General features: G+C 33.6%; 1 long non-coding RNA gene across 1 annotated transcript; it reads right to left on the reverse strand.

The window, feature by feature from the left end:
* Positions 1 to 8,571: 8,571 nt before the first annotated feature.
* LOC25492059 (uncharacterized) lies at positions 8,572 to 11,223 on the reverse strand. Its single transcript, XR_003011073.2, has 4 exons — positions 10,961 to 11,223; positions 9,157 to 9,607; positions 8,890 to 8,938; positions 8,572 to 8,783 (listed from the first exon to the last, which is right to left on the reverse strand). It is a non-coding gene; the product is annotated as an uncharacterized lncRNA (long non-coding RNA).
* Between the last annotated feature and the right edge of the window lie 249 nt (positions 11,224 to 11,472).

Genomic DNA, 11,472 nt, shown 5'->3' on the forward strand with positions numbered 1-11,472 from the left:
CATGTGCGATTTAGCCTTAAGGGACCTTTCCTAACTCCGTTTTCGACCCTAAACTCGCCAAACTCGACCCTAATCTTCACTCCATGACTACCCTATCATTGAAACACTAATTCTTGTTAACCTACCTGATTATCCACTACTAAAACTCAATTCAAAAACCTAAACTAGTTTCCCTCAATTGTCATCTTTTAATTTCATCTTTCAATTCGTCCATCATCATTCACTCATCAAAATTTACATCATAACAGAAAAAGTGCATTAAAATTTAAGACAACCCTCCCATCATAAATTAAGATACCCTAAAGTGCAAAGATTCTCCCCCTTACCTTGAATTCTTTGGAAACGCAGCTTTCGGTTCAACTCTCCTTAGTTAGGGTTTGCCTCCTTTCCTCTCTACTTCTCTCTGGTTCTCACGTACAACAATAATGTTTTATGAATTTCTATTCCTCTATTTATACTAAAAAACTTGGTTAAATTCTTATTATTATTACTTTTCTCCCCTCCACCTATCATAACTTACTCCCTCCTCCCCCACTTATTTTATTACTTCTATTTCTCACCTCTTATCTTTATTATTTATTATATCATTCCTCTCTTTATGATTTAAATTCACATAAAATATTAATAACCACCAAAACTTTATTTTTCAACAATGGCACACTATTTTCTCCCTAAAAATTGTTTTTCTCACATTATTCACTCAACTCGTTAACTCCTCCTTACTTCCTCATTATTCGTAACACCTATAACTACAAAGGATAATTTAATAATATCAAGTCTCAATGATAATAATAACAATAATAATAATTTTATTCGATTATAATATTAATATTATCTATTAATAATACCGACAATTAATATTAAAAACGGGGTGTTACATGCCACATCTGTAACACCCCGTTTTCCCAACTTAAAAATTTCATAAATGTCTATCAGAGTGAACGAAATACCACGGAATGTTACGCTTCTAAAATATAAATAATGAGATAATTAACTAATTATCTTTCCAAAAATCATCAACATATTAATTCAAAACTTTGCAGCGGATTAAATTCATTAGCACAGATAAGTCTTTGGCACGCAGGCCTTATTAAAACATAAACAGTACGTAAAGGAATAGAAAATAGTCACAAAAGATCCCATCCCGTTACGTATCAGAGCACCTAAAAGACACAGTGAGGGATAGCCACTCACAACAGCAAAACACAGCGACCTACTCTCGTTCACCTGCAAGTTACTCATACGAAGAGTAACATTTCCAAGTAGAAGGGGTGAGATTTCACAAAACAATAATATTAAACATATAATTCAACAGTTATATTTAACAACATTATAAACTAATCATAGATGGTAATATAATCATATAGTACTGCATTAACAATTTAAATCAATTTCGATTCATCATTAACTCCCTATTCATCATGTTTTCTACATCAACATTTAGCACATAATAATCAAATCATAACCAACATAAATCATCAGATCATAAATATCAACTTTGTCATACGACATAATCGTCATTTCATAATTACATAACAACACAACTTAATCATCACTTATTAATAATAATCATATATAATATAACATAATAATCACTTATCAATAATAATCATATACAATATAACATAATAATCACTTATCAATAATAATCGTATACAATATAACATAATAATCACTTATCGATAATAATCATATACAATCTAACATAATAATCACTTATCCATAATAATCGTATACAATATAACATAATAATCACTTATCAATAATAATCATATACAATCTAACATAATAATCACTTATCAATAATAATCTAAGGAACACATATTCATCATAAAACAATAACACATGTTCATCATAACAACAACACATATTCACAATTATCATCATGGTCACATTCACAAATAACATCACAATAACATCTTAAATCAACATCATGAAACATCAAATAATCTTTCATGAACAACTCGAGGATAGAGAACGGCTTAATCGACTACGACACAACTTCAACTTAACAATGCAACTTAGACCTCTTATTCATCTTAGACCCTCTTGAAAAAATGCAACTACAACCTCTTAATCATGCATGTGGTACCAATCATATTGAGCGTAAATAGGCTCACAAAGCATCAAGCCCTCTCCCATCTCGTATTATGTATAAATATACATTACAGAGCATCAAGCCCTCCCCCATCACGTATTATGAGTATGCAATGGACTCAACATCCTAACAACTTAACAACTTAGACATCTCTTATGACTCCAATAATTTGGATCAACATCTTACAACTTAAACATCTCATATGACTCCAATAAATTGGGCCAACATCTTATAACTCAAGCGACTTAAACCAACATTAGCATCTTAATGATATTAATACATCACATCAGCAAGGCAACAACATCAAATAATTTGCAGCAAGTCAACATCAACAATAATCATCAGATATAATCATTACAACTTCATATCATCATCATTCACAATATATAATATTCTCTCATTAATCATCAAAGTAAATCATATTCATCACAACAACAAAACAACATCATTCAATAATAATAATCATCATATATAACAATTACAAATGCACGTCATCAACATCTCAATCAGCGACCATAATTCATGCAATAAATATCCAATTATATAACATTATAAATATCATCAATTCATCATAAAACAACTTCACAGATCGTCACTAACATCATACATATTTCTCATTACTATCCCCGGGTTCAACTCATAACAACTCGCGCGACAAAGATCGCAAAAACCTAAACAAGCATTCTGTCTTACAGGAGCTCGCGAGGCGAGGGACATTATTCGCTATGGCGAGTTCAGAAAATGGCTATTCTCCTTGGCGAGTAAGCTGCTCGCCTTGGCGAACAAATAATGGGTGCTCTCGGGAACTTTGACATTTTTCACTCAAAAATCTATTTTTAAACTTTCCCAGGTTCAATCTCAATCTAAAAACTTTCCTAATCATTATTATACATATTCAGGCACTCAAAATCATCTAAGGTTCAACTTAAGGGACAAAACTACAAAAATCATGTTGACTCACTGGTCACACTCTGCAGGGTATAACTCGCGAGGAGAGAAGAAGTTGCTCACGAGGAGAGCGATGAAGCTCATCACTCGCTATGGTGAGGATCATCACTCGGGAGGCGAGCGATGAATGTCGGCTCGGGCAGAAGTGTAGTTTTCACGAAAATTCACCTAATCACATGGTTTAAAGCTCAAAACTAATTTATGTAATCATTCTATGGATTATCTAAGGTCTGTAAACCGTTTCTACATCAATCTAACAATTTTTCATCAATTAATCTCAAATTCCTCACTTTAACCCTAATTCTCAAATTCTCTAAAATCAATCCAACACTTGTTAATTACAACCGATTGAATTATAGAATTATTAGAATTGAATGCTAGTCTCACCCTTACCTTAAGAATTGAAATCGCAGCTCTCTAGGCCTTCCTCCCCTCTCTTGGCTTTTTCTCCCTTTTCTCCAAAAACGATCGTACGTACTACTTTTTCTAAAACTAGGTCTTCTCCTATTTATATTTCCTCCCATCTATTTTATCTTATTCCACTTATACCACTAGACTCCCTAAATTCACAAAACAGCCCCCATCTCAATAATTATTCTATTTTTGAATCTTATTTTATTAAACAATAAAAGAAGTCACTACACCTCATAAAAATCGTCACGTCACATAAATCATCTAAATCATCATAAATCACAAATATATATTCTATAATATAATATAACTCACCTAAATAGCTCTTAGACTCAATTAAATAATTAAATAATTCGAAACGGGCGTTACAACATCCACTTCTTATCATTCACTGATAGAAGGCAAAATACGTTCTGATCAACTAGTTCAGAGAAGTTAATTTTATAGACATTCTCTACTCTCTTTCCCTTGAATATTATGGATTTGTCATCCTTTTTTATTACTGTGCAGATGGTCTTTCCAAACATCACATCATAACCATTATTACAAAACTGACTGATACATAAAAGGTTATGTTCAAGACCATCTACCAGCCACACATTATTAATAGAGATAAATGAGTTACCAATAGTTCATGTACCAATAATCTTGCCAGGTTGGATGCCTCCAAACTTCACATTTCTTCCTTCTTTCATTGTATGGGTGAGGAACATAGACTTCTCTCCTATCATATGCCTTGAGCAACCGCTGTCTAGGTACCATGATTTTTGCTTTACTTTTTCTCTTAGACATACGTGCAGTATTGACATTTTTAGATTTATGTACCAATTGTATTATGGGTCCTTTGAGGTTAGTACTAGAAGTTTTACTCTTCACTTCTTGTACCATGTGCTGAGAGTTTGATTGCTTCTGGTTACTTGATGAGATAAAACCGCAATTGCACGTTCTTATCGAAGTAGTAATGAAAAGAGTATCGTTCCGACAGGGAGTTGTTTAATTTAATTAACTTTAGTTAGTGATTAGAAGAGAATCAAGAATGTAAGATTGTTGTTTTCGAATGGTTGAAAGAGAAAATAATAATAAAAGAGAGCCTTGGGATCGTTGGTCTGTCATAGGCGACGAATCATTCACAAGCCAAGCCATTAAACTCAAACCTTATTTTAGACCTAGTTTCTAAAGACGAGTTTCTCTTAAGCCTATCACATCTCCTATCGGTCTCAGTGAGTGTGTTCCTCAAGCAAGCAAGGCTTTTTTCATGGTTGATTACTATTAGAATCCTTGAAGTTCGAAACTATATAAGCCTCAAGGTTCACTAGACTATTTTCATGTTTCACAATCCTTGCCAAAATTCACTTGATCGAATATTAAAGCTCCATTTTCGTTTTATGAATTAACATTTGGAATAATGGATAAACGATTATCAAACCCTCCAATTTCGTTTCCACAGTTTGATAATATTTAATCCATGTTAAAACGGTGAATTTAGAAGAGAAACTAGGGTTACATAATATTAAGCTTTAAGGCTTAACTTGATTAGGATTATGTCATTAGATTTATCCAACAATCCCAAGACATAATAAGTCTACTCACTCATGTTCATCGTAGACATGGAGAAGAAGAGAGAAAGCATAAAAGTAAATAACAAGAAAGTAAAAGAAAAGAAAATAAATTTTATTCAAAAGACAATTGTCACTTATTGAATTCCAAAGAAAAGATGAATATTTGTGATGGCTAGCTACCATATTTATAGGTAACATTCGACTTAAAATCTAAGCAATTACATCACTAGAATGTTCCACAAGTAAAGGGCTTTGTGGTAAAACCAAATAGAGTAACTTAGAATCTAAGCAAAAGCAGGAAAAGGCTTTTTGGGAGGTGGCAAGGCCGTGCCAACCTTAGCACGGGCCGTGCCAAGCTTCTGACTTGAGGGAGATATATTTTTGTCTCCGAATCTTCGTATTTTTGCACCGAATCAGCTCTAAAACCCCTTTCTTTTGCTCCAAGACTCAATCCATCAAATATTCATTCCTGAAATATAATAAAATGCAATTGAAGTAAAATAGCTCAAAAAGGAAATAATATTAAAATAAAATAAACTTAAATCTAATTAAAACGAAACTAAATATTAAACTAAAAGATCTAATTATTGACTCCTCAAACTCCCCCACACTTGAATCTTTGCTTGTCCTCAAGCAAAAGGCATAGACATAGCAGCAACAAAAAGATTAATATATGACAATTCAAATAAAAGCTTATGTCCCCTTCGAGATTTCATTTCAATGTACACTAATCACAACTTCAAGTATTCCTTGTGAACTCATTCAACCCAACAACAAGTCTTAAGTGAATGTGTGTGTGTAGTCCAACCCTTTTCTTGCTCCTGTATAAGATAGATATTATGAAGAACAGGTTCTAACCCTAACACTAAAGTGACCGAGGAAAATCCTTTCTTCATTTCATATAAGAGAGATGGGAATTAGTTGAGATAAATTTGACAATTTAGATACTTGGGGGCTTGAAGATGCCTAGGGGATATCATTTCACATTGGAAGTTCACGAGGGGGTATCCTTTCCTCCAAGTTTCCATGATCACCCTAAGTAGTGCTACAACTTATTCATCTTCACTTGGGAAGTTCCTCTTTTTAGAGGGATTTATTTAAGTACAATTTTTTTGAGAAGTCATCACCACATTTAGGAAGTCAGTGAGGGGGTGTCCTTTCCTCCACGTGTTGGTGATATTCTTCCGTCCCATTTTTGTTTAACACATTATAGCACATTAAAATCATTCCCACACAAACTTATACTACTTTTACTCTGAAGATTTTTAAGGGTCCAAGTTACCATTAAAGTTAGAACGTGTTCCTTAAAATACCTATTCATACACTTACTTAAGGATTGCAACTAGGTGCTTTTCTCAATGGAGAATTTTCACAATAAAACTTGATGTGGGTATAGCAAGAACACTTACAACACAAGAAATCACTTTTATGTATAAGAAATGACCATTGAAGAGACAACTAAAAATTTATGTCATAATAAAACAATAAAAACAAGCTGCTTATTCATGCCTTTTACAATAAAACAAAACAAAAGAATAAAGTTCAAGGGAGTTTTTAAACACTACGACTAAAGACACTTTATTAGGCTCCCCCCACACTTAGCAGAAGCATTGTCCTCAATGATTCAAAAGAACGAAAATAAAAGAGAAGAAGAGGTAGAAGAGGAAGAAAAGGAAGGAGGAGGAGGAAGAGTAAGGGAAGAGAGGAAGAGGAAAGCTCACATTTTTCATGGAGGTCCATAGGGAGGACCTTGGAGGTGGAAGTGGTGCATCATGTTCCGAAGCATTTAGTTATTTTCTTTGGATATGTGGTTGCCCCTTAGGACATCGTTTCGTAGTCCGGATAATTCAACACCTTGTCATTGTTGCTCAGTGCTTATCCTCTCAACCTCATTGTGTATCCATGTCCATCTTTTATTTTCATTGTTGCCTCCAGCATCATGGTCATGGTGCTCCTCATCATGGTGCAAATGTGCACCTTCCTCTTCTCCCACAATGGGCTCTTCATGCACCTGTGGATCATCAATAACATACAAAAAAATTTCTTCCACCTCGGTGTTAGTCCGAGATGGGTTAGGAAGTACAATTAAAACAGGCACATTGAGTTTGAGTGTGTAGGAAATGGGTGTATGATGCTTAATGAAGTTCATAGAAATAAGGGTCTCTATGTTAAGCCTATTGTTACCCTCAATTTTGTTTATCCCTTAGTCCTCACCCACTCCCAATTGCCTAGATATGTACGTGATGATACCACCCACAACTATCTCTTCCTTACCATCAGACATATTACCTACATGGGAAAGGTAATCAAGCAAGTAAAAGCAAGTGTTAACGGGGTGGTTGTTAAGCATGGCCCACAACATGAATAGTTCATCCGTCCTAGTGTTTCCTAATTCAATTCTCCCCCAAATAGTGCAAGCCATAACCCGTTGAAGGTACCTAAGCACCGGGTTGTGATTGTTACTAGCTTTGTTGGAACGTGTCTTAAATTGCCTAAGACCGGTGATACTTTCCCAAAATGCAGCGGGTTGATAGTCAACCAGGTTAAGATTTTGATCCCAAGAGTCATGGATGAACCCCGCATTTATGAAGCCCATCTTATCACAAAAATGTTGGAGAGACATCTCGTAATCAATATTCATAAGCCGGAAGGATACTCTATGGTTGGGGTTATCAAAATTCATCCTATCCTTGGTAAAAACAATAGAACTTAAAAACTCATAGGTGAAATTTTCATAACCTCTCATAGGTCTCAACAAAGCAATCAACCCTAATCTACCTTGGAAGGTTTACACGTTGTCTCTAAGGCCAATCACATTAAAGCTATAAGAAGCAGGGTATCAACAAGCATGTAAAGGTTTAGAGATGATAATTTTATACTTATCCCGTTGCTTGTTGTCCTTGAATGTTATGCCATGATTCTTCGCCGCTACTTGCTTCTTTGGGGGAGGTGCTCCGGAAGAACTTGCTCCCTCTTTTCCACCTCTTTTGGAATCAATTGCCTTGTCCTTGGTTGGATTTGGTGTGGTTTTGGGTTAGGTTAATGGGGGCTACGAATTTGGGTGTTTTTGGGTAGGGATGGATGAAAGTTGTTTTTGATTGAAGGGTTATGATTGGAATGTTGTTTGGGTTTGATTGGGTGAAGAAATTTTGTGGATTGGTTAATTTTGGATGGAGATATGAAGGTTTTAAGTTTTGTGGTTATGGAGGTTTGAGAGAAGTTCACTACTAGAAAAATTTCATATAGAGACAGGAGATATCTGTCTCTAAATTGCAAAATTTCCGTCACTAATCCTGTTAGAGACGGAATCAGAGACGGATCAAGTTCCGTTGTTAATTTCGTCGTCTCTAAGCTTGTTCGAGACGGAATTAATATTTCCGTCTCTGACTGGAGACGGAAAAATTCCGTCACTAACAATAAAAAAACCGTCACTCAAAGATGAAACTGATGAATATAAATCCGTCTCTAAGGTATATAATTCCGTCTCTACAGAGACGGAAACATAAATTCCGTCTCTAAATATAATGTTTTTTTTAAATAAAAAAAAAATGCCTCTGAAATCAAATTCACAATAGAAATTTTAAATTATATTGGTCTAAGCAAGCATTTAAAATTTATAAACTTTACTTGCTTGAGTGAATACATAATATTCTAATAGAGTTTAACTTATCATAAAATAAGTTGTCATTTATTTACACTTGCATCTTATTTAAGCTTCACAGGTCAAATTCTAGATAATGTGCACTTCATAGCATCCATCAGGAAACCTGCACCCAAGAAAATTAGTAAGCTGTAAATAATAAAGACTAAGACTAATACTATTTATTAATGAAATTTTAACAAAGGAGAGAATTAGAGACTAATGTAACTTACATCTTTGGTAAAAGATAAGGGAGCTGATTTCTGAATACAATTCCATAACCTTTTTAAATGGTAACAGAAAAGCTGATTAGTGACATTGAAAATTGTTAAAAATATGGCTTAAATGGCTGATTTAGATCAGATTTCAAGCTCTAAATCTGGTTCAAAAGTAGTTATATAACTTGCTCCAAATCTGAGACCCTAAACTTATACGAATGCATGGAATCCTTGACTGCTGAAAATGCGGAAAAACTTAGCCTATAAGGATCAAGACTTTACCTTTTATTTGGTCCATCACCTGTCGTGTTTCATCTTTGGCTGGCATTTTAAGTTCACAGCCAGTGACAAGTTCAACTCCAAGCATCAAACCTTTTCCTCACATCAGCAATTATAATAGAATAAAAAAACAAGTTTATTAGAGATATAAAGAGAGAGAAACAAATTCTGATTCTTTTATGTTACTCTCCCTAGAATGAATTCATGAATGCTTTCTTATGCATTAATCTTAGATGGAAAAAGGAATAGAAACCTTCCATTTATATTTGTCTTTGAGTGCGTTAAGCCCCTCTTTCAAATGGGACCTCACTCTTTTCTATTATTACTTTCAAAACAGCCAATCCTACATCTATACAAACAGGATTTCCACCAAAGTTAAAGGAATATTTGTGAGTCAAAACCTTTGCAATCTTAGGAGTAGTAACAACATCAAGAGGAATGCCATTTCCAATACCTGCCAAAAACAAAATCAAGAAAACAAGCAAACAACAATGAGCACAAATACTTGATTAGGTGGTCTATATTTTTCATGTGTAGATATAGTAATTCTATATTCTTTGGTGCGGAGTTAGGTTGTTCTGAATTTTTCTAGTGTGTAATAATATAATAATAACCCATGCATGTGTTACTTTCCAAGAGATATAGACTATCAAGTAATTAACTATTTGACAACCATAAAGGCCTTTTTTTTTTCTAGGTTGTTCTGTTTTTTTTTTTTTTTTGCTTTCATTTTGTAATTGAAAAATAGTGATGGAGAATGTATGGAATAATACTAGAGGATATACAAAAATGAAACACTATAAGAAATTGATATGATGATAATATATTAAAAACTATATGTACATGATATGCAACGAGCCATCAGCTAGGTGGGACACTAAACATACATTGGAAATGTCTTCAAATAAATGAATATTGTAGGCTGACCCTTTTAAAGGTTTACTGGCTTATCACTACCAAAGACTGCATATAAAAGCACCCACAACAGAGGTTTGAATCACAGTATCATGTTATCTTCTAGATCAGTCTAAGAATATTAGTTCTTCCTTTTTTTTTATTTCACATTTCGATGCATTGTGTTTTTCAAATTTTAGGAAATAATATTCAAACTCAATCAGTATCATAAATAAATTCTAAGAGCAAAATGATGAAAACATATACTAATCTCTTTTGCTTCTTATTTCTCTTCCTCTTTCTTGAAATGTAAATGATCAAAAATAAGTGGACTACATCAGCCTATGACATAGAAAATGTTTCAAATTCAAAATCAACCAAAACTCACTAAATAATAATAATAATGATTAAGTTAAACGCTTTTTCACTTGGGGAATAAGCTGAACATGCTAAATTTAACACTTTTTCACCTATGGGTCATATTAAAAATCACTGCCCCATTGCATAGAGATAGCACAGTTAGACCATATATTATAACTAAGCAAGTAAGTAGTAAAATTATAGTCAAATAACCTTAGCAATGAAACACTAAACTTAGATAGAACAATGCATAATTAATGAATAATAGGAACAGAATGCACAACAGACACACATACATATAGAAATGATGAAGAAACTGAAGTTCACCAATTTTTTTCTCACGTATAAACCCTTTTTTTTTTGTAACAAAAAAAACCCCAATTTTTTTACAACTCCAATTTATCAATTGGGTTCTCAACTCCAATTTACATACCCCTATTTACAAATTTATAAACTGGAGAGGTGAAAAAAATCTAAATTACAAACTTCACATAAGAAATTAAGCAACAAAGAACATGAAGAAAAAAGTTGAAATTGATAAAGATGAAATTACCTAAGATTTTTAACAAAGAATCTTCACTTGGTATTTGGTTTGTCTTTGTATCCCGTAATTGGAATTAGGGTTTGGAATTGGGAATAAGAGAAATTGATGGAGGTGAGCTGTTGGTAATTGAGGAGAAGGATGAAATGGGGCTGTTGGTAATAGGGTTTGGAATTGGGTATAGGAGGAATTGATACAGGTGAGATGGTGGTGAGAGTGAAAGAGCAAAGAGGAGAAGAGAGAACGTGAAGTGTAAAAGAGTAGTAGAAGTGAAATGTGAGTGGGAGAGAGAGACATAACCTATATTATTATTATTATTATTATATTATTAAAGAAAAATTAAAAAGAGCAAACCAAAATTTTGATGAGCTGGGCGGCACCTTTCAAAAAATTAGGCGGGCAATGAAATAATTTGGTGGAAAAATGAACTTTTCATTCGAGACGGAATTCAGAGACGGAATTGATCAAAGACGGAAACTTTCTGTCTCTAACAGAAGTTTGACTATTTCTATAACTATTGACCA

This window comes from Medicago truncatula, chromosome 4 (assembly GCF_003473485.1).
Source record: "Medicago truncatula cultivar Jemalong A17 chromosome 4, MtrunA17r5.0-ANR, whole genome shotgun sequence".
Taxonomy (NCBI): domain Eukaryota; kingdom Viridiplantae; phylum Streptophyta; class Magnoliopsida; order Fabales; family Fabaceae; genus Medicago; species Medicago truncatula.